The sequence below is a fragment of the Natator depressus genome, chromosome 3, assembly GCF_965152275.1.
Source record: "Natator depressus isolate rNatDep1 chromosome 3, rNatDep2.hap1, whole genome shotgun sequence".
In the NCBI taxonomy this organism is placed as follows: domain Eukaryota; kingdom Metazoa; phylum Chordata; order Testudines; family Cheloniidae; genus Natator; species Natator depressus.
This window is the reverse complement of record NC_134236.1, coordinates 89,755,806-89,782,342: the sequence shown is the minus strand read 5'-3', so window position 1 is coordinate 89,782,342 and position 26,537 is coordinate 89,755,806. Positions and strand designations below refer to the sequence as shown.

General features: G+C 40.7%; 2 protein-coding genes across 10 annotated transcripts in view; one reads left to right on the top strand and one right to left on the bottom strand.

Annotated features, from left to right (window-relative positions):
• LOC141984847 (dermatan-sulfate epimerase-like) overlaps positions 1-26,537 on the bottom strand; it is a 308,715-nt gene that overhangs the window by 212,744 nt on the left and 69,434 nt on the right. The window lies entirely within an intron of this gene.
• The window catches only part of COL10A1 (collagen type X alpha 1 chain), a 71,329-nt gene continuing 47,190 nt past the window's right edge, over positions 2,399-26,537 (top strand). For 4 of the 8 annotated variants that reach the window (XM_074946907.1, XM_074946903.1, XM_074946902.1 and 1 more), the window contains exons 1-2: positions 2,399-2,801; positions 11,898-12,054. The gene's annotated coding sequence lies outside the window, so the exon portion shown is untranslated. The remainder of the gene's footprint in view (positions 2,802-11,897; positions 12,055-26,537) is intronic. The other 4 variants (XM_074946910.1, XM_074946908.1, XM_074946905.1 and 1 more) reach the window with 2 other exon arrangements.

Below are 26,537 nucleotides of genomic sequence, written 5' to 3'. Positions count from 1 at the left end.
ATATATGTGTGTGCCTGGCAAACATTAAATGAATTTATCTGCACCCTAATCCTGTGAGATGAGGTGGTATTATCATCCCCATTTTATAAGGTCAAAAACTGAGGCACAGAGACATTAGGGTCAGAAGTGTCCACTCATTTTGGCACGTTTCAGAGTAGCAGCCGTGTTAGTCTGTGTCCGCAAAAAGAAAAGGAGGACTTGTGGCGCCTTAGAGACCAACAAATTTATTTGAGCATAAACTTTCGTGAGCTACAGCTCACTTCATCGGATGCATCCAATGAAGTGAGCTGTAGCTCACGAAAGCTTATGCTCAGATAAATTTATTGGTCTCTACGGTGCCACAAGTACTCCTTTTCTTTTCACTCATTTTGGGTGACCGTTTGAAGGCCCAGGACCTTATTTTTCAGAATACTTAGCATTTTATGGCACTTTCTATGCTCAGGGCAGAGTTCTCACTTACTTCAATTGCACCTGTGAGTGCTCAGTACTTCTGCAACTCAGGACCTAACGTGTCAATATGAAACACTTAGAAAATGAGGAGCATACAATTAGCTGCTACCTGCAACACGTTTGATTTAAAGGATTTGGAGCCTCATCCTGCACCATCAATGTTACTGGGAGTTTTGCCACTGAACTCAAGTGGATCAGGAGCAAAGTCTTGTTCTGCATAGGTATTCTGTGGCAGAAGCAGGGACAGAATCCTTCATCTGCCTTATCCAGGAGACAATTCCTTCTCTTCCTCCAAACCCCCCCTCTCCCCTCCCCCCCCCCCGCAACGTTTACTACAAACCTTCCAACTTCTTCAACAAATGAGGCAAAGGTGCTGTAGATACCAGCCTCACTAACCAACCCTGATTCATTCCCTGAGCACCATGTGGATAAAAATAGTAGGTGATCATGTGATTAAAGGTTTTGCCACAATATATATGCAAAAGAGAACCGGAGTTTGTATAGCAAAACTTCCAAAGACTTCAGTGGGGCCAGGATTGCACCCATTATCTTCAAAACAGTCTTGTTACAAATTGACAATCCCACTTAGATTCATCTATAGTATTGAATTGGAATAATTTTGCAAGGAAACTCAAATGAAGGTGAGTAGAAAGGCAGGGTTCCAAGCCATGTCTAGATTGCATTAAGTACAGAGCTCAAGTTCTAGGCAGAATTAGGGCTAGAGTTTGGGTTCAAAGTAGATGGCATCACACTGACGGGGCAATCAGGCAGATCAATAGCTCTTAAAGAATTTCTTCCATCTGAGGACAAAAAAATTTCTACAGAACTATTCTGACAAAATTTTGGCTAAACGTGAACCAGAAATGGAAAGCGAACCCCTTCCTATTTTGAATCCAACATAAAACTAAAATCATATGGACAGGTTTGAATTTGGGGATCTGAATCCAAACCTATCTGAAATTCCCAAGTATTCTGATCTGAAGTTCCAGTTTTGGCCCATCTCTAAGAATGTACTGTAGGAAATATTCTCCACTGGCAAAAGAATGGTATCTTTCATCTGCAATTTCTATGATTCATTTGCAATACTACATAAAAGCAACCACGATGGTGTTTGGTTCATTTTTGTATCAGCACTCACTTAAAGATGCAGTATTTCATGAGGCCCACTTCATCACATTATAAAAATGTGAAAATTAAATAGTAACTTTAAGGAAAGACTTCTAAACCACCTCAGTGATCCACAGTTAACACACACCACTGCACTGCCATTCACAAGATTTAAGTCTGATTTTCTGGTCCTATTCTTTCTCCCAGGGTCAGAGCCTGAAAATACTCCAGAGGCAAAGCTCTCTTTCTCTGACGATAAAGAAGGGTCTTGTGTTATATGACTATGCATTCCTCCGGCTAATTAAGGAGCAAAAGTGATGGACTTACAATGGAACCCAGTGTAATATTCTTTGGTCATAAAACTAACAGCTGTGACCTGGGCTTCGGAGGAGTGTATGACAAATGGAGATACTCAGGGTTCCAAAATGGACAGCACAAATGGGGAAGAGTGAGGAAAGAGGGGCTGGAGAGAAGATTATTCCATGGGTCCCAGCCTAAAACCTACCGTCAATTGTCTTAAACCCCTATTCATCAGCCCTTACTCAGGCAAGGCTCCTGTATGTCCTAAATCTGGCTGCAATTGTACATATAGCACTCATAGTAGCACAAAGATAGAAAACAGATGTAGAATCAGTATTAAGACCTCCCAGGAATTATCCAAACAATTCTGAAATCTGAACTTTGATACTGTAACATGAACAGAGCAATAAACATGGGAAGACACCATAATGACAGAGTGGTTTTTTTTCCTTAAAGTATACAAATAATTTTGATAAATTAGAAACACTAGAGATTTTGCTTTTCAAGTCATACTAATCTCACCCCAGTACAGAGATGTATGCCAAAATAAATGTCATACCCATCTTTAAATTAACACATGTGATCAGATGAATTAGAATCCTCAATCCCCTTCCACCTCTCATACAGAGGCATTTAACTGCTGGGAAACAGAAAATTATTCTCTCCTGGAACTGACTCAGAAGGCAGATCCATCATTCAGTAGCCAGCATATGATTCAGCTTAGCTTTGGATAAAAAGTTAAAAAGTCCAAAAGCTACCAAAAAAGGGCTCTTGAATTAGCAAGCTGCTTCACTTTAACCCTCCTGAAATGCCTGCTGAAAGATTCTGTGAATCATGACTGCTGCAAGAGGAGCACCCTTGCATCGAGAAAGTGGCAATTTTCAGTGACATCCAGCAAGCAGGCATTCCCCTCTATCTAAAGACATCTTTCACTCAGCTAAAAGGTAGGATGAGAATGTAGTAATGTAGTCAGACATCCAGAAAGATTTTTTGGGGGGGTGGGGGTGGGGGGGGTTACTAAAATACATGGCAGTTACCAAAAAAAAAAAAAGAGGCAGTTGTGTTGTTTTCAGATGAAATGAATGTAAAACAGCATAATACATTTTAAAAGAAAAAATATTTGATCTTAAGTTTATTATATAAAACAAGATGTCTCTTAAAATAGGCTGATTTATGCTCACATTTTATTATCTTTACTAGCAAGCGCTGAATAAGAAGCAATAAACGTTACTGCAAGTAGGAAAAAGACATTCCATTCTTTTCAAGTCTTGAAATAGGATACAAAATGTAAAAATACTAGCAAATATTCCACTTATCTGAAATTCAGTGTCTGAATAGCAAAATGATTTACTGAGCCTTCATATGCCTTTAATATTTCTTCATGTGATGTACACACACAGAATGAAAAACCCCTGCTGTGTAATCCCCTTGTGTTTCCAAAGGGATACATTTCAAATTGATAAAGGGTTATGATCTAGTTGTCAGACCATTCGAAAACAGTGCTACTTTCATTTCAGTTTAATCACATACTAGATTTTTAATAGCCTAATTATTTGCTGAGTTATTAACATGGGGTAATTCCTGTGAATTCAAAAGACTTAGGTTCAAAATATTCCAGAGACCCTCAGTGATGCTTGTTACATAAAGTGTCTTTGTACAACACTGTTAACAAAAAAGAGGGATGAACCTGCAACATTGAAAGATTTAATTGAAAACATATTATTCAATTTCCTTTATGTGTCAATGCGTTTGCAAGTCATTTCATTTAAATGCTTCAACAATGCTAATACTCCAAAAGGGGTAAAACTGAATAGATAAAAGTCTTTAGAAAAAAACTGCACCAGTTATGGCACAAAGTTAAGGATGCACCAACCATGAATCACAAACTCCCTTTATAAGGGGTTTATTATTTTATCTTAAAAAATGGTTTGAACTGACAATTGGTATTTAAGCTTCTTTCTCCCCTCCCCCCTTCAATTTTTCTTCTACACGAGTTTGGCTGGTTTTTTATTACAGAAGGACGAAAGGGGGAGGGAGGAACTTTCTGTGGCTTCAGATGCTTTTGTCATCACGCTCTACTGAAAAACAGCAACTTTTTAAAAAAACTTAATTTTACATACCACTTAATCCTTAGTTTGGAGTGGAAACTTTTCAGCAAATGATTTAGGGTCACTCTATTTAAAAATCTGTTGTGTTTTAAGATTTGAAAATTGGCTAATGAAAAGAAAAAATACATTTTCAATGCAAATTCCAGAGCACCCTCACAAGAACACTGTTACAGCTTTACAATACGGATTGAAATTATAAAGTGTAACATTTCTGAGGGTATCATCACAACTCACCCAAAAATCATTTTAACAGTGTCTCCATAATATGTACTACCTCAGGAAGGCTTAAACTTTGTACTACAAGTTTGCACATTTGCACATTGCTGGCAGTTTGCACATTTGCAATGGGAAGGCCAGATTTAATTTACACTAAGTCAAGCAAACTGTAGCCGTCCTTATTCTTAATAGAGTGATGTAAGTAACGGAATCCTACAGGTCAGAACACGCGATTCCCTTCTCTCTGATCAGGTGGAGGAGCACTGCACTCTGGGAACTGTTGTCCAAGGACCTCATCTTTATATTAAAAAGTGAGAGAGTGGTCATTAGCTGTATTGAAGGCCACATTTTGGTGAACAGTCTGTACCTTCTCCACCTCTGAGACAAAACATTTTATTGTGACAGATTTGAAGAACTTATTAGAATGTTTGATATCAACAATCACACTTCATCATCCTACAGACTGAATGACTCATATAAATGGCTTCTTTATACTGTTATGTCTATATGTTGCATTTAAAAAAAATATATTGTTTTGAGGCACCTCTTTTTCAATCCTTGCTATAGGGATTTCAAGATGGGTCAGAGTTTAATACACTGACTCTGAAGTGCTGGGACATGGGCTGAAATTGAGATGCCTGGAAAAAGCCCAGAAAGCAGAGTAATTAAGTAGAGTTTGGAGAGCAATTATACACATTGAAAAATAAAATAAAACAGCTATGAGAGTTACAGCTCTCAGCTGTACTCCATTGCATTTCAGTATAATGCAGCAGGGATCTCTGAATGTGAACACGATGCCATATTAATGGGGGGAAAGACAGACAGAGGAAGGAACAAGAGCCATAACTTGGGGTTTCCTTTAGCTGGAAACATTAAGGTCCTGATTTGTTTGACATTTGTTTTTTAAATGTACTTGATTCAAATCACTTATCACACTCACTAACTCAGTAAAAGTGAGCGATATGATGACGTAGAATGTAAATAAATTGAAACACTCAAAAATTAAGCTGGCCTAGGGACTCAGAGGCAATAAATTGTGCTACCACAAGGGAGATCCAAGGGCCCAGTTCAGCCACATACTTAAGCACACACTAACAAAAAATCTCAGTAGTCTCAATGATTTCAATAGGACAATTTATATGCATAAAGTTAGGCACAGTTTAAGTACCTCATTGAACTGGAGCTCCAGTTGGGATCCTGGATTTTGTCTCTTATTTAAAACAAGTAATCCCATAATGATCCAAAATAATACATTTCATGCTTAGTGTTATTACACTGATTGGACCATTGCAATAGTATTTCTTTTTATAAGGTCTGACCCTTGTCCTAGGAGAGGGACCACATCAGATGACCCATCCTAGCTAATCCCTTAAGATTAACAGGATCTGGAGGAAGCATCATCTGTTCTTCCTTTGTCACAAAGAGGCATCAAAGACTCATAGAGAAGAGAATCTATGAGACAGAGAATTCCAGAAATACTCAGCCCACCATAGTAATAAGCATAATATAAGTCTCTAAATAGATAGATGGAGACCTGCACCAAGAATAGTGACCTTAAAAACAGACACCAAAAATTCACTCCTGCAATTCATGACTTCATAATCTAGTAAAAAGGAAAACCTATAAGAAAATGTAAAGACAGCAACACTCTTTAGTAAGAGTGGCGACAGTACAGTCCCAATTCAGCAAAGCACTTAAATATGTTAGGTTCATCCCTTCCACCTCATGCTTAAATCCCCCGACTTCCTATGCCATTAAATAAAATAAGATTTTTTTATCCTAGCATACAAAAAGGCCAACCTGTATTTTTTAAAAAAACCTCTTTGTAATAAGGAAAGTAGCATACTGTAATCTTTAGCAGACAGTTTTTACTTGTGCAGGAATATTGAAAATAAACATGGAGTCCCATCCAGATTGTCATGAAGGCCAGAATTGCCCTTTTCATTTTAAACAGGATGGGCCAGCAATTTCTCTTTGATGTGGCATGCAGCCTTGCTAAATTCTAAACCCCAAGACTTTGTGGTTGGTGAAGTTGTTTAGCATGGCTTGTCTTGCAAAGTTCATGGTTCTGCTTTTGCTGTCAGCTTTGTCAGATTTTAAAAACAGTCCACAAAAAGAAAATAGTGTCAGATAGGGAGATGGGAGGGGAGAAGACACACCACCATGGAAACTATGTATATTTGTTTCTTACAACATAGTTGCCACTCATATAGCTTAATTTTCTGCAAAACCATTTCACTGAACACAGAAGCCCTAAAATTCAGTTTATCCTGTATCTGTAACCTAATACACTGTAACCTAATATTGGCCCTCATACCAAAATAAAGATAAATATGCAATTTTATGTCCAGGCCACTACGTCTTCTTTGATGTATGCTGTCACCTGCACATATTTAAAGTTATATGACAATTTTCATTCAAGGTCACATGAGACACACACTATACCTTGTTTCAGAGTAGCAGCCGTGTTAGTCTGTATTCGCAAAAAGAAAAGGAGTACTTGTGGCAGCTTAGAGACTAACAAATTTATTTGAGCATAAGCTTTCGTGAGCTACAGCTCACTTCATTGGATGCATTCGGTGGAAAAAACAGTGGGGAGATTTATATACACAGAGAACATGAAACAATGGGTGTTACCATACACACTATAAAGAGAGTGATCACTTAAAGTGAGCTATTATCAGCAGGAGAGCGGCGGGGAGGGGGGAAGCTTTTTTGGATATTTATAAAAATATATTAAGAGATATTACATATAGACCCATGTCCAAGAATCATATAATATTTTGTTAACTATTGCTGTTCTTTGGTACACAGATTTAGGTTGACTTGCTGAGCTTTCCCTTTTGTAATTTTGTGTATTGTTCTACCAAGAGTCATGGTTATTATTTTGTAAGAGCTTGTAGACACTGAAGGTATGTCTACACTGCAATGAGAGCTCGAGCTTAGACTTGGGCTCAAGTCCAAATCCCGCTTCCATCTACATGCAATTCTGTCTAACTTGGGCCCAAGCCTGGGCCACAGGACCCAGCAGGGATAGAGCATTCAAGCTCAACACTCAAGGGCGGGCTCAGACCCAAACCATCATTTTGTAATTCGCACACAGCTCAGTCCCAGACTGAGTCCCACAGACTCAGGTCCTGAGGTCCGACAACCCTATCCCACAATCCCAAGGGACAATGTCCTTTGACCCTTCTATCCTAAGATTGGTCAATCAACTTCCAGGAAACGGAAGCAACCTCCTCGTTCAAATACATTCTGGGTCCCTATTCAGAGGAGCTTTTTCATGCCATCCCAAGAGAGCTGCCTGCCATGGAACCAGCATTTAACCCTTCCATTTTGTTCTAACCACTGAGCTGCAGGCAGAGTGAATGTTCTCCTGCATTTGTAAGGCCACGGACATGAAGAAATCCTTTTACCAAGCATGCTGCTAGCTGGTCACAGGAGCAGACAGATTTTGGTTAACCTCTGGCACAAGGCAAGCAAACGACTTGACTTTAGCAGTAGTTCCAGGAATGGCCATGTGTACCAGCTGGCAGCATTGGGGATTCACTGGACTGGTGACCTTGATTATCATGCACATTGTAGGGAGAGTGGTCACTTTGGATAGGCTATTACCAGCAGGAGAGTGAGTTTGTGTGTGTGTGTTTTTTGAGAAAAAAGGGGTGGGGGTGAGAAAACCTGTATTTGTGCTGGAAATGGCCCACCTTGATTTTCATGCACGTTGTAAGGAGAGTGGTCACTTTGGATAGGCTATTACCAGCAAGAGAGTGAGTTTGTGTTTGTGGTTTTTGGAGGGGGGTGAGAGAACCTGAATTTGTGCAGGAAATGGCCCACCTTGATTATCATACACATTGTGAAGAGAGTGGTCACTTTGGATGGGCTATAACCAGCAGGAGAGTGAGTTTGTGGGGGGGGGGGGGCGGAGGGTGAGAAAACCTGGATTTGTGCTGGAAATGGCCCAACTTGATGATCACTTTAGATAAGCTATTACCAGCAGGAGAGTGGGGTGGGAGGAAGTATTGTTTCATGGTCTCTGTGCATAAATGTCTTCTGCAGTTTCCACAGTATGCATCCGATGAAGTGAGCTGTAGCTCACGAAAGCTCATGCTCAAATAAATTGGTTAGTCTCTAAGGTGCCACAAGTACTCTTTTTCTTTTTTAGAATATGTGCTAACTACTTATGCTAAACTATCTGTTTGACCTTGTATTGAGCTGTGATACTTTGAGTACCTTTCCCAGACCTGAGGAAGAGCTCCGTGTAGCTAGAACACTCGTCTCTCTCACCAACAGAAGTTGGTCCAATAAAAGATATTACCTTGTCCACTTTGTCTCTTTCATATCCTGGGACCAACACAGCTACAACACTGCACACAAAAATATTCAATGATGATTTTTATATGTTTTGCATCATAGATGATGGAGATGATGTTCAAGCGTTTCCAGAGGGGACAAAAGATTCAACAACAGTTTCCAACAATCACTTCAATATCAGTATCGCTATGACATCCTATGCTCTGCAAGTTAAGATCATTGACATTTGGAAGTCCATTTATTTATATATATTTTTCATCATCTCAGATGCAGATTAGAAAATATCTCAAAAGAATTAGATATTTATGATGAGTACAACCAAATTATAATCACCAGAATAATAAATGAGAAATATAGACATGTAGCATGGATAGATTTCAGTTTTACCAATCTGGTAGAACAACCAAGAGTCATAACTATTTGTACATTTATATATATTCTGTATATTTATACAAAATTCTGTGAAATTGATCAGGTACAAAATGTGCTAAAAGTAGTAGATTCAACATTCTCATTGATCAGATTTTAAACAACCACTAATTAACAGAAATTATCTAAAAAGCAAAAGCAAAACTCAAGAAGAATTGAGTGGCTGTCACAAAGAAGCAAGTACAACTGCACTGGGAAAACTTACTCAACAGTTGTTGCAAAAGACTAATTCCAAAAAGACAAATGCCCCTCTCCCACAATCAACTTTGGGTGACTTCACGGAAAGGACACAGCACCCAGGTGGTGGGGAAAACTGACAGAGCGTGCACTTTCGTATCTGCCCCGTTCCCATTGGCAGAAGGTGGAGGAATGGCTTAGTTTAATGGCTTTCACTCCCTTACCCCCTTACACCTGTGTCTATTTAAGCTTGCTTGGGCTTTTCAAAAAGCCTCTTGCTCTGGACAGCTACCTCTCCTCCCACCCTTAATATATTCATGACAATGTGGATGTGACTGATTACCCACTCAGGAAGGAATTTTTCCCATTGAACCAAAATTGCCAAGTCTGGTGGTTTTATTTTCCCAACTTCCTCACAGCATCATGGAAGCACCGTTAGATTATAGCATTAAGACTTAAAAAAGCATAATATTAGGAAAAGCAAAACCATTTTAGCTTGTCGCAACTTGCAGCCAGCATCCATTGCAGATAAAGATAAATGGGAACAGATCCCAGAGGTATATATGAGACCCGGGTTTGTATTAGTGGCCTTTTTGCCTATGGAAAAAGGGGAGACCTAAAGTATTCATGGGCTTAGGTCCTCCCTTGAGAACTTCTCCCCTCCCTAAGTGTGGGAAGTGGATAGGATTCTGTAATAAGTTGAGTCCTATATGTTAGCCTAAGTTATTGGTTGTACAGTCAGAGTCCTGAACACTGAACTGGACACAATTAGAGGCCTGGAATGAGAGAGTGGGAGGCAGGGCACATAACGCCTTACCCAGCATTAAATAAAGTTGAGACTTGTGTCTGTCATTCCTTCACCTACGTATCCTGTTCAATGAAGAAAGAATCTGCTCAGGTCTCAGAGTAGAAGTCTTAGTGTTTGGGCTCGTCAATGCTAAGTGATTTTGCAAGCACTGCTTCTGAGAACTACCTTCTTTGGACATCTAAAAGAATGGACACACCAAATCCTTTGAATACTGGTGCACTGTGTTTCTCAGTAAAGTAGTTGTGATTTAAAAAAAAAAAACCACAGAAAAAGCTTGTGAATCTTGGGTCTTGGAAACATCTGCCTCAGGGGAAACAGGAAAAAAAAAAAAGAAAAAAAAAGAGGAATTTGGCATACTACAGTATGTGCTGGCTAAGTGCTAACTCCAAAGTAGACTGTACCAGTCAAGCCAAAAGGAACTTGAAGTATTTCTATTTTAGCCTGTCCTAACAGATAGTTTATTGTTTTTATACAGTACAATATTCACTAGTTATAATCTTAATAACTGCATGTTACATGTAAAAGAAGCTTGGTACTTGACTGCCCTGGACATACCAATTTTATTCTTATTAACCTGCAATGCTCTGCTCAATTTGAAACAGAAACACAAAACAAGAACAGCTCAGTAAGAAAGGCAGAGCAGTAATTTGCAAGACACTTAATTTTCCTAAGAGTAAAAAAAACGAGGCGTACTTGTGGAACCTTAGAAACTAACAAATTTATTTGGGCGTAAGCTTTCATGGGCTTAAAACCCACTTCATCGAAAGCTTATGCCCAAATAAATTTGTTAGTCTCTAAGGTGACACAAGTACTCCTCGTTTTTTTTTTGCTGATACAGACTAACACAACTACCAGTCTGAAACCTGTTTCCTGAGAGTGTCGTCTCATACAGCAAAAGAACCTGTAATGAGTTCCCTTTTGAAAATCATTCTGTTTCTATTTTTTTCCCCTAAGAAACACATTTCAGCTGAAACAAATTCCATATGGTGACTCAATATTTTAGCTTGTTGCAATACTTAGCAAAACTGATAGTTAATAGTAGGGCTTCAGTTCCAAGTGGTTTTTTTTAATGTTTGTTTTTTAAATAAATTCTTCCTCCATTATTGATGATTGCCAGAAGCTGGGAATGGGTGACAGGGGATGGATCACTTGATGATTACCTGTTCTGTTCATTCCCTCTGAAGCACCTGGCATTGGCCACTCTCAGAAGACAGGATACTGGGCTAGATGGACCATTGGTCTGACCCAGTATGGCAGTTCTTATGTATTCTTTATTTCATCTATCAAATCAAAGAATTCTCCATGAGAACTCCAGTAAGCAAGGAGTGCTAAAAGGGAACCTGTAAATCAATGTAATGCCACAGCACAAAGTTTGTACTCAATTTTCTAAAAAGTCACATGCTATTCATGGTTTTCCCTCACCCCATCCAGCCACCTAGGGCTAAACTTTATAATCAATGAAATTCATGGCCTCAATTTGTTTAGTTTGGGGCGGGGGTGTGTGTGTGTGGAAATCTCACTCTAATTCATTAATGGCACTTAATAGGAGTCACTCATTGGCATCAGGGTTGCCACAAATTCTTTCTTGACTAGCAGCCAGCTTACAGTTAACCTGTTGCTCTGATAAACAGAATGATGTGGTCTCTGGTCACAAAGCACAGGGTGGGTCTATAGCATACTTAATTTCTCTGCCTCCATTTCTCCCATCTATAAAACGGGACAATACTTCCTTGCCTCACAGTGGTGTCATGACTATTTGGTCCTGTTAATAGAGTACTGTAAGTGCTATGTGTTCGCATTAAAGCGAGAGATATTTGAATACAGGTATCACTGAATCCATGCTCTTATTAATAAACTTGTTTTACTTTTGCTATAAACCAATTCAGTGTTGTGTCTGAAGTGAGGAATATACTTACCCAGTTAAATTAATTAGCTGTGATGTATGGATTCTTTAAAGAGCAGTAAATTTAATATCTTCCATGAATACACAGCGGCAGGGTCTGTGCATCGCAGAGAAACTCCTCTGATGAGCTCGGGGACTGGAGTTCACTGAGTGGGCTGGAAGAGCCTCAAGGAGTTTGCTGGTGAGGAAAACAGACTGGAGTGGCAGGGAGCTGGCACAGAACTCGCGCTTCCTGAGGCAGAGAGGTAACACAATGACTCACAGCTCTGGGTATCCTCAGAAGCGTGTTGCAAGCTCATGAAGTTGCCATGAGAGAGAGGTTATTAACAGTGCTGTTAAAATTAGTTGAGCTGACTACTCAGGATCCACCAGTTAAATAACTGGAGAAAAATAATAACCTAACCTTCATCAGACTGCACTCTCACACCCTTTAGTGACCCCCAAGCTTACACGGAGATTAACCCATGAAACTATTTCAAGGGACATTTCATTATTGCTGACAACTCTGTACAAATTCCATCTGGGTTTTAGTTCTCCCGTGGCAGAGGAGGCTTGTGATGGTATATTTGGAGGGGGAAAGAGAAAGGAAGGAGAAGCAAAGAATCATCTCAATAAACATTCCCAAAATTTAAGCCTCATCCTGTGCGTAATGGGGGACGTGGGGAGGGGGTGAATTGTTTCACAGGTACAACTCAAAATGCTGAGGCTGGCTCTGAATGTCCACAGTACGTTGGAGTAAATACATAGTATTAATAGAAAGAGACAACACAACTGCCCCTGTAGCAGTGCTTTCCATTGCCATGGATTCTTCCATTTCTAATCCAACTCTCTTAATCTCTAGGCCAGTAGGGAGTAGTGTAACCGTGCAAATTTGGAGAGTAGTGAGGGTGGATACAAGAAACACTATTCATCAGCAACCTTGCAGACAACTAAGGAGCAACAACTTGGATTCGATGAGGTGATCCAGCCAATCCTCACTTGCAAGGATTGTGCTCCTAATAAAGAGCTTCAACATGTATTGAATAAATACACATGGCCATACAAATTCAATGAAATTAAAGTGGGTGGAACTGGGGAGATCCTCAGTGCTTTGGACTGAACTCCACTCCTCTGTACCTCTTCCCCTCCATTTATACATTCCACCTGCCAGTGACTTCACAAACACCTTTGTGTGATCCCCATTTCTACCCCTCAAAATTTATTTTGTGCATTCCACTTTACTGCACAATATCCACAACAGCAATCTGCCAATGTCTACATCATCACTGCATTACCACTCTGCATCATCACTAGCCACTGCCTGTCCTATTGTTTTGAAGAACAGCACTTCACGGGACATGTTTAACATGCTAAAGATTAGTGACCTATTAAAATGCTTAGACTAGATTTATCTGGTGGAGGGTTCAGAGGTGGATTACCATTTGTATGTGGCAGCTAATGTCACAACTAGACCATTCTCCAGACCTAAATTTTGGAATGAGGAGTGGTCAGAGCCACAACTAGACCATCCAGCAGTGAAGTGCCTTAGAGCTTAATGTGGACATCATATAAAATCCAGCTATGAATTGCTAGAACCTATATATAAAGGATATATAAAGGATTATTAGAGAGAGAGAGAGAGACAGACAGACAGACACCATTTAATAGTCCTTAGCCTCATGTTTGGGGTGATTATAGACTTCAGTCCACTTCAGAAGATTGAAAAGAAAAAAAATTGGTTTCCGTTCAACAGAAAGGTGCCATTCTCAAACAGATTTTAAAGGTAATAGTTGCATTTGGATATAAATCCCAAGCCAAATATCCCCAACCAAATATAAATATTAGCCAACATGCAAATAACAGGCCTGATGTTTAGTGACCATATTTAGTGTGCAAACAGTTCTATTCTGAGTACCAAAAATAGATTTTCCTCACCTTCCCATGTGAAGATCCTCTGAGCACCCAAAAGCATGACAGCTGGTCAGAGGTTTCAGCATTAAGTAGCACAGGAGCAAAATATTGATATACATAATGTAATTTTATATATAATTTTAACATATATAATACATATCTATGACACATATGTTAATACAGGTAAGTATGTAAGTATTATTACATGCACACACAAAAAATAAATGTAGACATTATCTGTCAGAACACAAGGGCAATATGGACTGTGAACTGGACTGCTGAAAGTTCCAATGTGAACACATTTTTTTAATCTCAAAAGAACTGAGAGATTTATGAAAAAGAACAGTAAAGAAAACCTAAATTAATTTCTTTCAAAGCTCAGAAATAAAAATATCAGCTCAGGTTAGGTTTGCGCCAGTTGTTTTGTGTGTGTGTGTGTGGGGGGGGGGTTGTTTTAAACCAGTCTGTACATCTGCAATGTTCATACCACTATTACTACTTCTGCTTCACCAACTGAGAAATGAACTAAAAGTCAAGAGAAATGAATTTAAGAAGATGATAGATTAAAATTATTCTATTTGATGTTGAATGTTTTATATTTGTTAAATAAAGCAAGAATTCTAGGCACTGATCCTTGAAAACACCTATGCACATGCTTAACTTTACACTTCTGAATAGTCTCACTGAAGTCAGGCTACTGAGGTGCATAAAAAGTTAAGCTCATGCATAAGTGTTCCCAGGATTGAGGACTGAATGAATACATGATACAAACTGTCAACATCCCCCAGTGGTGAGGTCTTAATATCATCAAATAAGTATAAGATTCATGTATCTTCTCTGTATTATCATAGGAAACTATCAAAATGTCATACTTCTAATTTAAAAAGCATAAGCAGCACTCTATATTTGTAGTTTTGTTTCCTACTGTAAAGACACACTTAACAGTTTAATACGTATATTCAGCTAGCTTGGCACTGTCTATCTATCCTGTCTGTCTCTCCACTATCTACCATATCCTTTTAAAGCTCCTGCAACCAAAATAAGCATGTTATATTTCATAAGCAAAGGCCAGTTGGAAAGAAACATTTACTAGTTTTTCTAAATAAAAGTGACTATATTAGTGGTGGGAAAATATTTATAATTCTTCCTAGGTTGAAGGGCAGGTTTTGTTTGTTTTGTTTTTTAAATTGGCACCTGATTTGAGTAGGAAAAAAAGCAGGTAACATTCAATATAGGAATGACAGCAACTGCACAACGCCAAAGGCTTCTTGAGGTTTCATGATGATTTTTGGAGGTCAAAGGGCTTCACTAACAATAGACATGATTGACATTTTTCCATCAAAGGAAAACAATTAAAAAATAAAACATGGAGAAGAGGCCTTTTTTCCCAAAAAGAAATGTTTCACAAGTCTCATTTCACTGGAAGCTGTTCAGTTTTTCCAATGACAAGAAAAAACGTTTTGTTGTTGTTGTTTTTTTATTTTGAGGACAATATTAGCGTTCTCCTACCAGCTCTAATTAACAGAGGCATTTTTTTTTTACCACTTGACATTTAATAAGTCTATTTTTAAACATTTCAAAAGGAATTGCAATTGTTATGCTATGAAGGCATATAGTAAACACTAGCTTTACTATTATTATAAATGATATTTTCTGCATCTCCACCACGCTATTCTGGAAAACTCAGCCCTTTGCTGATACCACAAGGGTTACAGACCGATGTACAGGAAATGAAGGAACATTTATAATAAAAATCAAGCATCAGAAACACTGGAGTATCTGGGTAGTGGATACTCTGTGACTTGTTCGTAATGTAGCTTTATTCAGCTCTATTATATTTCTGATCCAAAGTCCACTGAGTTCAGTGCGCTCTGAATTAGGCCTTATACAAAACACAAATGTAGCAAACCCTGCAGACACTAGAGCTCTAGTCAGCACTCAGACAAAAGACACTTTTGTAGAATTTTCTATTGCTGTTTTTCTTTGATATAGTACCATTCATATTTTAAAAACAAATCAAAACACACCTTTCTGTATTTTTTTTTTAAACTGTGAAACCTGAAGATTGCATCAATGTAGAGAGTGTCGTGGTTTGTCTGGTTTGGTTTTTTCTTTGTCTCTTGATCATGCAAGTAGCTTCACTGATTTAACTGGTTCAGCATTTAAAAGCATGAGCCTCTATCACAGGGGAGGGCAAACTTTTTGGCCCGAGGGCCACATCTGGGTATGGAAATTGTATGGCGGGCCATGAACGCTCATGAAATTGAGGGTTGGGGTGTGTGGGGGGGGGGTGAGGGCTCCGGCTGGGGGTGCGGGCTTTGGGGTGGAGCTGGGGATGAGGGGTTAGGGGTGCAGGAGGGTGCTCCAGGCTGGGACCGAGGGCTTCAGAGGGCAGGAGGGGGATCAGGGCTGGGGCAGGGGGTTGGGCATGGGAGGGGGCCAGGGGTGCAGGCTCTGGGGGGCGCTTACCTCAGGCAGCTCCCAGAAGCAGTGGCATGTCCCCTCTCCGGTTCCTACACGGAGGCGCAGCCAGGTGGCTCTGCGAGCTGCCGTGTCCACAGACACCACCCCTGCAGCTCCCATTGGCCATGGTTCCCAGCCAATGGGAGCTGCGGGGGCAGCGCTTGGGTCTGGGGCAGCATGTGGAAGCCCCTGGCTGCCCCATGTGTAGGAGCTGGAGGGGGGACATGCTGCTGCTTCCGGGAGCCACACAAAGCGGAGCAAGCCCCAGACCCTGCTCTCCAGCGGGAGCTTCAGGGCCAGATTAAAACACCTGGAGGGCCAGATGCGGCCCCTGGGCTGTAGTTTGCCCACCCTTGCTCTACCACATGAACTAAAAGAGTAACTCCGTTAACTGGAAGCTTTAGTAATCTCTTATCCATTTATCAGGATTAGCCACCAGAGGGTGACAAAATCCAATACTCGCCCGGTATGGGTGACACTCACATTGCCACTGTTCATGGTGTTTTATGTAGACAGAAATTCAATCTCAATGGCTTTCAGCATACCCATGTTTTAAGAACACTAACACCAGGCTAAAGATTTTAAAAATAAGGAATTAGCAAGTCACTGTGGACACAGAGGCAGCACTAAAACTCCACAGTGAAGGGAATGTGTATATTTGCATGGGTGCCCTCACTTTCTTCTTTCTTTCATGTCTGTAAAAGCTGGAGTAACTCTGCGTCTGCCAGAAAGGAAGTTCAATTTTTAAGAGTGACCACAGGGTACACAGTATGTCCTTTCATAGAAAGGAAAATCTATTGTTGCAATGGCTCTGTGGAGCAAATATCAGAAGGCAGGATTTAGTGGGAGGGACACATAACCAGAGTATAGGAAATGTCCTACGGGGCATTACTACTCAGGGGTGGCAGGTTTGTAAGAATTTTGGTGGTGCCCAGAACACCCAGCACCTGCCTAAGGCTCTGGGAGGGAGTTTGGTTGGGGGAGGGAGTCTGGGTTGCAGGCTCTGGGACAGAGTTTGGGTAGAGGCTCTGGGCTGGGGCAGGGGATTGGGGTGCAGGAGGGGTGTAGGGTGCAGGCTCTGAGAGGGAGTTTGTGTGCAGGAGGGGTGAGAGGTCAGGCTCTGGGAGGGAGTTTGGATGCAGAGGGCATGAGGGGTGCAGGCTCTGGGACGGAGTTTGGGTGCAGGCTCTGGGCTGGGGAAGGGGATTGGGGTGCAGGGTCTGGGACAGGGGTGCTCAAGGACCGGGCAGGACGGTCCCGTGGCCATAGTTTGCCCACCTCTGCTCTGGGAGATAGTTTGGGTGCAGGCTCTGGGCTGGGGCAGGGGGTGGGAGTGGAAGAGGGGGTGAGGGGTGCAAGCTCTGGGAGGGAGTTTGGGGGTGAGAGAGGGTGCGGGGGGTGGAGGTGCAGAAGGAAATCTGGGGGTTGGAGGGTGTGTGTGGGGAGGGGCTGTGGGTGCAGGCTCTGGAAGTGGATGGGGGGTCCAGTGTGTACCTGGAGCACCCCCTCCGGCAGCGGCTCCTAGGCGGGGAAGACCGGGGGGTGTCCGCACGCTACTGTCCCCAGGCACCGCCCCTGCAGGGGCGTTCAGGGCGGGGGCAGCGCGCAGCGGCACAGCCCCCCAGGCTGCAAGGACGTGCCAGCAACAATGTGGAACAAGCACGCAGGAAGCCGCTCAGCCCCGCTGCACTGCCGGGTGGCGGCGGGAGCCCCCGGACTGCTTTAAACCGCCCAGGGGCAGCAGGCGGGGCAGGGGAATGTGCGTGGGGGAAGGGGGGCAGGCAAGAAACTTGGCTGGAGCTGGGCCCCTGGGCCAGGAATATTCCTGGTGCCCAGGCACCATGGGCCCATAGAACTCGCCGCCCATGTTACTACTGTGATGCGACAATTACTAGGGAACAAAATGGCCTCACAGTAACTGCAATAAAATTAGGTTTCAGAGTAGCAGCCGTGTTAGTCTGTATTCGCAAAAAGAAAAGGAGTACTAGTGACACCTTAGAGACTAACCAATTTATTTGAGCATGAGCTTTCGTGAGCTACAGCCGAAGTGAGCTATAGCTCACAAAAGCTTATGCTCAAATAAATTGGTTAGTCTCTAAGGTGCCACTAGTACTCCTTTTCTTTTTGCAATAAAATTGCAACAGACCAGAAAGTCCACTGGAAATTATCATTGCAAGCAGGGCCAGATTTATGGGCAAGTGACCCAGATGACTACCTGAGGTGCCACGCTTGGGGGGGCTGTTTTTGTTGTTAGCAACAAAAGGGAAAAGAATGTTTGAAGTAACATATTTCAGGTATTCCATATGTTGATTCATTTTTCACTAACCTCCTAGAATGTTCTGGGCCTTTGTAGACTCTCATAAAACCTTCCAGACTTTCTGAGAACTACATTTTCCTTCAATGTCCTAGAATGTTGTCAGCCATGTTGTTGAGGATATATAAAGGCGTCACCAGTCAGTCAGCGAGATATAAGAACAAACTGAAGTGAAATAAGAGCTCAGCTGCTATACTGTGAACATTGTTTTATTGTGTATTTGTGAAAGTGTACTTGGGTTTTAAGACTTGAAGAGTATAAGTAGTGACCAAGGGACATATTGAATGAGACACCAGAGATATCTATCGAACCCCTATCTACACAACAATATAAAAGATATACTGTTACTTCTTTTGCCATGCTTAACATGTAATCCTTGATATCTTTCTAAGACTGCAGAACATAGACTCTCTAATACTGTCTGTTTTCCCCCTTAGAAAATAAAAGATGCCCCCAAAAAAGCCTTCAGGAGCTCAGTATAGGAAGTGAAAAGCTCAACTGCAGTCTAGTTTGCAGCCAGGGGCAAATTTAATGGGAAAATATCTGAAACAGAACAACATAGACCAGGCTGAGGCAGTAGTGATTGTCCCAGTGCAGAAGAAATTGAGGAGCAAAGCGAAAAAGATGGAAGTCCTATTACTGAGGAATTAGCAGATTTGCCTGAAGAGAAGGAATGGAAATGTGAAGAAAGTGATGGAGTATTGTCCATTTTTCCTGGCAGAATAAAGGAGAGTGATAAGAAAGAATATGGCTCACATGACAAGGAGAGAAATGATAAAGAAGAATCAGCTTTGCATGATGACAGAAACAACAGCAAGAAAAACTGCACACCACAAATCGATACATCAGATCCTGCTTTATTGCTGGTGATCCTAAACTCTGCCAATATTGACTGTACAATTTTGAACGGGCCAGGAAAAATAGAGGATATGACATTTCCAGTAAATGAGCAGAAGCAACACTTTACAAAGTAACAATGCAAAAGAGTGCTCGAGAATGGTGAGAAACCGAATCAGCATTGGCTATTTTACTCAAAATCAAATGACAAAATTGTTCCATTTTTGTTGCAAAATATTTCACAAGAATGCCAAATTGTTACTTGTGCTTTCTGGGTACAATTACTGGCATAACTTAGCTGATGCTCTAAAAGCAGCATGAAAAGTCACCCGGCCATTTTATGATCCACTCCAAATGGATGGAGGTCAAGTCCAGGCTCAATCTGAATATATGCACAGGTGCAGAAAACCAGCATGTTATTTATGTAGAAACCCAGCATTGGATGAACATGCTTGAGATCTCAATTATCCTCTTCCTTGCAAAGAATAATTTGGTTTTCCAGGGCTTGTTGGATAAGTCGTTCACCGAATGTAATGGTAATTTCCTCGGCTTGGTAGAGCTCCTTGGGAAATGCGAAGATGTAATGAGTGAACACCTACATTGAGTAGTTTGTAAAGAAGCTATGGACCATTACTGCAGCAAAACAATTCAAAATGAACTGATCGACCTCATGGCAAGGAAGGTGCTTGATAACATATTTAGCCACTCAGCAAAGTGAAATACTATGCTGTAATAATGGACTGTACTCCCATCATTAGTCACAGTGAAAAGGTATCATTTACAGCAAGATTTGTTGACAATGAGGATGGCTGTATCCAAGCAAAGGAACAGACTATCTGTTTTTGCTCTGTGAACAACTCTACTGGAAAAGGCCTAACAGAACTGTTTATGAATGTTTTGAATGAGAATAAAATAAATCTTCAGGACTGCTGCAGCCAAGGCTACGACAATGGCGCGAACGTGAAGGGAAGAAACAGTGGCATCCAGGTAAGAATCCTTGTACTGAATCCAAGAGCTTTCTTCAGGCCTTGTGGCTGCCATTCCCTCAACCTGGTTGTGTCAGATGCAGCATCATCTTCTTTAGATTCATTATCTCTCTTCAGAGTACTGCAAAGAATATACACCCTGTTTTCAACATCAACTATCAGGTGGAAGATCCTCATGGACAATGTTACCAATCTGACCGTGAAGCCGCTAAGTGACACTCACTGGGAGAGCCGCATTGACAGCGCATTTGCTCCAACCCCTCAGACAGAGACAAACACCTACAAGATCTCTATCAAGCATTCTTACAACTACATACCCACCTGCTGAAGTGAAGAAACAGACTGACAGAGCCAGAAGAGTACCCAGAAGTCACCTACTACAGGACAGGCCCAACAAAGAAAACAACAGAACGCCACTAGCCGTCACCTTCAGCCCCCAACTAAAACCTCTCCAACGCATCATCAAGGATCTACAACCTATCCTGAAGGACGACCCACCACTCTCACATATCTTGGGAGACAGGCCAGTCCTTGCTTACAGACAGCCCCACAACCTGAAGCAAATACTCACCAGCAACCACACACCACACAACAGAACCACTAACCCAGGAACCTATCCTTGCAACAAAGTCCGTTGCCAACTGTGTCCACATATCTATTCAGGGGACACCATCATAGGGCTTAATCACATCAGCCACACTATCAGAGGCTCGTTCACCTGCACATCCACCAATGTGATATATGCCATCATGTGCCAGCAATGCCCCTCTGCCATGTACATTGGTCAAACTGGACAGTCTCTACGTAAAAGAATACATGGACACAAATCAGACGTCAAGAATTATAACATTCATAAACCAGTCGGAGAACACTTCAATCTCTCTGGTCACTCGATCTCTGACCTAAAAGTCGTAATATTACAACAAAAAGACTTCAAAAACAGACTCCAACGAGAGACTGCTGAATTGGAATTAATTTCCAAACTGGATACAATTAACTCAGGCTTGAATAGAGACTGGGAGTGGATGAGTCATTACACAAAGTAAAACTATTTCCCCATGTTTATTCCCCCCCTCCCCACTGTTCCTCAGACGTTCTTGTTAACTGCTTGAAATGGCCCACCTTGATTATCACTACAAAAGGTTTTCTTCCCCCCTCCCCACTCTCCTGCTGGTAATAGCTCACCTTAAGTGATCACTCTCCTTACAGTGTGTATGGTAACACCAATGTTTTCATGTTCTGTGTGTATATAAATCTCCCCACTGTATTTTCCACTGAATGCATCCGATGAAGTGAACTGTAGCTCACAAAAGCTTATGCTCAGATAAATTGGTTAGTCTCTAAGGTGCCACAATTACTCCTCTTCTTTTAGCGTAAGACCAGTGAGGTACCAGGTGACTAAGGTATATGATGCCAGGATGGAACTGGCGCAGTCAAGTAAAGCCGAGGCCTGAATCCAAAAAGAGGCATAAAGGCAAATCAGATCACTGACTTTAAATTTCTGGTCTCAGTTGTAGTTTTGGCATAATATCCTGTTCCAAGTAAACACAGTAAGCAAGGCATCTCGTCGATGGAAATCGTGACTGCACTAATTTTGGTGAGAAGCTGCCTTGATTTCATTATGGCCTACTGAGACAATGGATTTGAAGATGCTATCACTGCTGCCAAAGAAATGGCAGAAAACGTAGGAGTTGTGCCTGTCTTCAAGGAAACTCATATTCATCAGGAGACAATTTGGTTATGAGGGCAGAGATGAGATGATGGGAAGCTCGAAAGAAAAAATTAAGAGGGAGTTTTTTTGCTCACTTGCTGACACTGCTTGAGCGTCCATTGAAGAAAGTGGACAGATGAAGCACCGTGAAAAGATCTGGGTTTTTTGTATGATCTTAGTAAGCTGCCAGCAGATAGGAAAACACTCTTGAACAGAACCTTCACTGAATGCTGACACATGGGAAACATTTGGACGTCAATGATAAAGACCTCTATGTTGAATTGGACAACATCCATCACATCTTGCAACACGGGAAGTACTCTCAACCCCAAGTTCTACAATTCATTCATGATGTAGAGCTGAAGGATACTTTTCCTAATGTGTGAATAGCTTTGAGGAGTCTGCTCACACTGCTGGTCACAGTCACGATTGGTGAGCGCAGATTTTTGAAGCTCGGGCTCATTAAAACATATCTTTGATCAATGATAGCTGATGAAGACTGACATCGCTTGCAATTTTATTGCTTGAAAATGCCATTGGCCAGTCTTTGGTTCTCTCTGATGCTATGCTTCAGTTTGCAAGGACAAAGGTGAGAAAAGTGACATTTGGAACTAAAGGACTAGCGTTCACATTCTAAGGCTGTCACCGACTAGAACACTATTTAATACTGGTGCACGGTTCAATTTCTTGATATTAGTACATTTCAATAATACTTAAAGTTTAAAAGTTTCTATAAGCTTAGAGGAAACACATTTTTTTATTTGTTTATATATGGCATGAATAAATACAGATTTATAGTTCCTAGTGTGCAAATTTATCACCTTATCATAACAGGGATAAATCATGCATGCAAATTGTGCATCGAAGTTGTGAAATGGGCTACAAATGCAATAAAGAATAAAGCATTCAAATATTTAACAAATGGAGGGGAGGGTGCCAAAGATGCTCCTTGTCTAGGGCCCCATTTGGTCTACGGCTGGATCTGGTTGCAAGCAATGCAATGAAAAGTTTATGAAAAGGTGCACATGAGTGTGGGCGAGGGAAGTGTTACCCCTATCACAAACAGAACTTGCATTTGGATTTATTTGTGTATTTGTTGGCAATCCACAGAAGAGGTTTTATTTCCACTTTTGATAAACCATTTTGGTTGCTTTGAGAAAAATTTCCCAGTGCCATGTCAGTCAACATTGTGGATAGAAATACTATGCAACACCTAATGCAGGTCAAGTTTTAGGCCTAGTAATCTTGACAGTGGCCCTTTAATGACTCATTTTTGTTACCACAGTTTTATTTCTGCCACAGACTGTACTATATAAATTCACTTTCCAGTTTGAAAACGTACACTTTAGACTCTTTTAGCTTCTTTATTTCAACAAGAAACCTTTGATTATGGAAAGGCTTTTGTCAATAAGAGCAGAGTAATGATTAAGTAGACCATACTCTCAAACATAAAGGTCAGTCTAGACATTCTGTGTGGGGGAAAGCACAGGGTGTCTGCCATTTTATTTCCTGTCAATTGTTGAGGGGATGATTTGTCTCTGTAAATAGCCTGGAATAATTCTGAAACAACTTTTCCTCCTCTTTCTGGAAAATCTTGTTTGGGGGAAAAACAAATGGGTTAACGGAGACTGTGTATTTAAAAGAATATATAAATTAATATTTTTTAAAAAAAAATATTTAGAACTTTTTATATTGGCTAAAAATGTTTTTCTCTGTTTTCAAACTCTGAACCAAATATGTAATTAAAACAAGATGTCCTGCCAGGGAAGATATATTTTGAAAACGGTTTTGGCTTGTTGTACAGCTGTGGTTATCCATCAAAGATTACTTGCTTGCCTTCTAAAGAAAAAAAAGCAAGAAAATATTTGAAAATGCAAAAATTTGAGGAAGTCTAAAAGTAAAGTCTTATGAACAGCACAAAACAGAATATTTCTCTTCCCAAGCAAAGATGTACAGGGTGTTTTTCAGTGCGTGATGCAGATAAATAATTTATCTGTAAAAAGCAAAATAAATTTAAGCAAATCATTCAACTATATGTTTCTTTTCAATGTTTTAAAGTGCAAATTACTCCAAGAGATAAGTTTTTAAGTCTTGTGCAGGAACTAACTGAATTTACCAAATGAAGATGAATGCATATATACTTTCTAGTTTGCTATTCTCTCAGAATTTCACCTGAATTCTAACACTTCATGTTATATCACTCTTCTAAAAGTGTTGGCCATTTCACAATAAGAACCCAGAATTTATAACCTTAAGTACATGGTCTGAAACTGTTGTTGGACCTAATACTGCAAATGAGGTGTACTGGATAATTTTCCTTCTTTTACACACAATATATATTGGCTCTGAGAACATCCTATTATTTTAGCTAGACAGACAGATTTTCTAATAGTTGTACATATGCTGTATCTAAAAGGAGGAATAAATGTATTTTATAAATATAGTATACAAGTGTGAATAACAGGACAGAACACCTGGAAAAGAGAAGCTTTTTAAAAAAGCCATGTTCATCTGACCTTAAAAACAAGTCTTGAGAGATACACTGGTGACATAAGAGGATTTTTAAAAAATATATCAAACTAAAAAATAAAGTTACTCCCCTGCTACATGCTTCAGAGGGCCTTTTTTTTTCTAGTCAGTGTGTCTGAAGATACAGAGTAGATATCTTATAGCACAATGGACAAGTCACAGTGTGGAATTTTCTAAAGTGCTGAGGTTTGGGTTAACTCTGCTCCCATTAATGTCAATGGTGAATCTCAGATTAACCCCTGAGCACTTTTGAACATCCCACCCAGATTGTCTGTAGTCAGCATCAAGGCTGTATCATACATCTCTCTCTCTCAACCCCACCTGGGAAAGAGCTGAGGCCATGCATGTTCACTCAAATGCGTCACCAATAAAAACTCCTGTAAGATTACAAAATATTTATGTAACATTATTCATTTGCCCATCTTATTAAAAGCATAAATAAAGACATAGTCCATGCCTAAAGAGCTTGCACTATACAAAGACAAAATATTTTTTTTTGAAGGATGACATCACAGCATGAGAGGAAGAGTGAGGGATTTTATTAAGGATATGAAGGAAAAGAGTAATTGTTAGAAGAGAGTGGTTATAAGAAATGACTTTAGGAATAAGAAGGAGAAGGAGGTTGCTTGGTGGATGAGCACAGGGAAACTGTACCAGACATAGCTGACAGCAAGAAGCTAAGAATAAATGAATAGACAATGAAAGAGAAAGGACTAGGAAACAGTAGACTAGGGGGAAATGAAAGTAGATAGATGGGCAAGCATATGGAGGATGTTGTAGATAAGGATGTACTAGAAAAGCATCTTTCATTACATAGCGACAGATGTGGACCATTTGACACTCCATCTGGAAAATAATATAACAGAAAGAAACCGCATTTTGTCTTCTAATATTCTACTGTAGAAATAATGATAGTGACTTCACATTTCTAGGGCAGCTTTCATCCCAGAGGATCTATGAAACTGAATACATAGGCTAAAACTTGCCAAGAAATGGCCTGATTTTCAGAGATGGCAAGCAGCCACAACTCCTAATGCCCTACTAGAAACAAATGTTCATACTCACCACTTCTGAAAATCAGGCCACTATTTACATGGAAGCGTGTAAGGAAGGATTTAGGTATCTAACTTATAAAGCTCAATTTTGATTATATGGGTCATAAATTTTACCAGGGTTCACTTCAATCCATCAGTGAAGTACCAACACCTCTGAGGCTGAAACTGTGGAACACAGCTACTACTTAAATTTCACACAGCAGCATAACAGGAGACACAAAATGAAGAGTTTCAGAGTAGCAGCCATGTTAGTCTGTATTCGCAAAAGAAAAGGAGTACTTGTGGCACATTAGAGACTAACAAATTTATTTGCTCCCCACTGTATTTCCCACTGAATGCATCCAATGAAGTGAGCTGTAGCTCACGAAAGCTTATGCTCAAATAAATTTGTTAGTCTCTAAGGTGCCACAAGTCCTCCTTTTCTTTTACAAAATGAAGAATAGCTCTTCCAGCTGAAAGTGGAGGAAGAATTTTACCTTCGTGACTTATGTTTATATATGTAGCTTTTTTCTGTTGTTTTAGATATTTGTAGCATTTTGTATTATTGCATTTTTGCATAGTTACCTAATGAAAAAATGTATAATTCATACACAAGAGGCCAGAGTTGATATATATTTAGTGTTGCCAACTTTCTAATCACACAAAACCGAACACACTTGCCCCTCCCTGAGGTCCCGCCCCCACTCACTCCATTCCTCGCTCCCCACCCCCGCTGCTCACTCTCCGCCACTTTCACTGGGCTGGGACAGGGGGTTCGGGTGCGGGATGTAGGGAGGGCTATGGCTGGAGGTGGGCTCCGAGGAGAGGCCAGAAATGAGGAATTCAGGGTGCGGGAGGGGAGTCCAGGCTGGGGCAGCAGGTTGAGGTATGAGGGGGGTGAGGGCTTCAGCTGGGGGTGCGGGCTCTAGAGTGGAGCTGAGGATGAGGAGTTTGGGGTGTAGGA